At 44.7% G+C, this 1,898-nt stretch overlaps 1 long non-coding RNA gene across 1 annotated transcript; it reads right to left on the bottom strand.

The window, feature by feature from the left end:
* Window positions 1–240: 240 nt before the first annotated feature.
* On the bottom strand, window positions 241–931 carry LOC127769315 (uncharacterized). Its single transcript, XR_008016755.1, has 3 exons — window positions 699–931; window positions 546–607; window positions 241–434 (listed from the first exon to the last, which is right to left on the bottom strand). It is a non-coding gene; the product is annotated as an uncharacterized LOC127769315 (long non-coding RNA).
* Window positions 932–1,898: the final 967 nt, after the last annotated feature.

Raw genomic sequence — 1,898 nt, 5'->3', positions numbered from 1 at the left:
CTAGCCATCAATTTCAGCACATCAACAACAACTACAAGAACACAAGTTCACAAATTCAGATCACAAATTCGCAAATGCACATCATCAATTCATCACTTACAACAGCAGTGCAGCAACAAGTAGTGCAACAAAAGTGTGCCCAAGAATACAATATCCATCATATTCCAAGATTAAGCAACAACACAATAATACATGATCATTCATCATTCATCAGTCATCACTCATTAGTTATCACCACATTGCAGCAGCAACACATGTTGTCCTAGGCATACACAAAACCATAGTTCGGAGTAGGTCTTTTGTGCCAAATATCCAAAAGCATTGCCATGGTTTTACAAGTTTATCATGACACATAACAGGGGTTACAAACATCCAAAATCATTGCAAGAACAGTGCATGTCCATACATTCATGTCTTCAAACAAGAGCAAGTCCCTAAATTAAAGAAGTAGCAAAAGATATTCAATTAGTCAAGTATTTTATAAGGATATAACAAATAATGGCAGTAGGAGTTTGATTGCTAATTTTAAGTTGTTGAAAGAATACCTCAATCCGATCTTGGATATCTTGAAGGCAACTCCAAAAGCTTGCTGCTTCTTCATTATCAGCTACAAGATAACAATTATAAGAATTATTTTGCATCCATTGCATTGTAAAATCTATGTTAAGCATGATGTATGAATAAAACAGCATATGTACCTCGATACTTGTTTCGCAGCCAATCTTGTGAGCACATTAAGGCCTCCAAGAGTTCTGGAGTAAGCCGGCTACGATGCTCACTAAGAACCCTTCCACTTGTGCTAAATGCAGATTCAGATGCAACAGTGCTAACAGGAATAGCAAATATATCTCGTGCTATCTTCCTCAATGTAGGAAAGCTTGTCCCAGCCACTTTCCACCAATTAAGAATCTTAAAGTTTTCTGTATTAATTGAAACCAACTCATCCTCTAGGTACCTGTCTAGCATGCGATGGCTGGTCCAACTCCGCATTGGCGTCCCTTATTGTGGACCGCCGAACGTGAGTTAGTGACTCAACGAGACAACGATGCAGCCATGGAAGAGGAATTTAGTGGAGGGGGAGGGGGATATGGTACTGTAGTTAGGCGTCTAGGGAGGGGTACTGAGTTGGGAGTAGGACAGCTAGATGTGCTCACCTTGCATCGTCGTCGGAGCTTAGCGGTGGTGAAGGCGAAGCCATGGCGGACTCGAGCGGCTGGTCGTCGTGTGGACTCGTCGTTTTCCCCTTTCTTGCCACCGAAGCCTTCACCTGCATCCACCATCAGCAAAACAAATAAGCCTACATGATGGATCAGATATTGACGGAGGGTGGAGGAGGAGGCCGACGTCCGGTGGCCGGTGCCAAGTCCACAATGTCCTCGGACCTGGGAGGCTGGGACTGGGAGTGAAGGGAACGGGACGGTGCGGCGTGGCGCTGGGACCTGGTGTGGACCCCCGTTTCTATAACAGGAATCATTCGTGTAAACAGTACCATTTCCCTGGATCAAGTAGTCTGGTACACACGAGTTCATAGCTGAAATACCAAAAGCACATACACGAGAGTCTAGTGCTAATTATTACATCATAAGCCCGCAGGCATTCTCTTAAATCATCGAACCGAGCGGTCCGGAATACATCCAAAAGCAGAAATAGATGAGGCAGCGGAATTCAGGCAGCGGCATGCCATTGCCACAGGCAACGACCGTAACTAAGACCTACTGAGCGCCATCGTCTTCATCTCCCTCCTGGTAGTAGGCATAGGGATCCTCCGAAGCTTCATCTCCCACTTCTGATTAATTTTATATTTGCAAGGGTGAGTACCAACCGTACTCAGCAAGCCACCACAGCAAGAAATGCACATGATAGGGGTATTCAAAGGATAGCTATGGTTCCTTTGCGCA

The sequence above is a fragment of the Oryza glaberrima genome, chromosome 4, assembly GCF_000147395.1.
Source record: "Oryza glaberrima chromosome 4, OglaRS2, whole genome shotgun sequence".
NCBI lineage: Eukaryota > Viridiplantae > Streptophyta > Magnoliopsida > Poales > Poaceae > Oryza > Oryza glaberrima.
The sequence above is the reverse complement of the archived record's forward strand: the minus strand, read 5'-3'. Positions and strand labels throughout refer to the sequence as shown.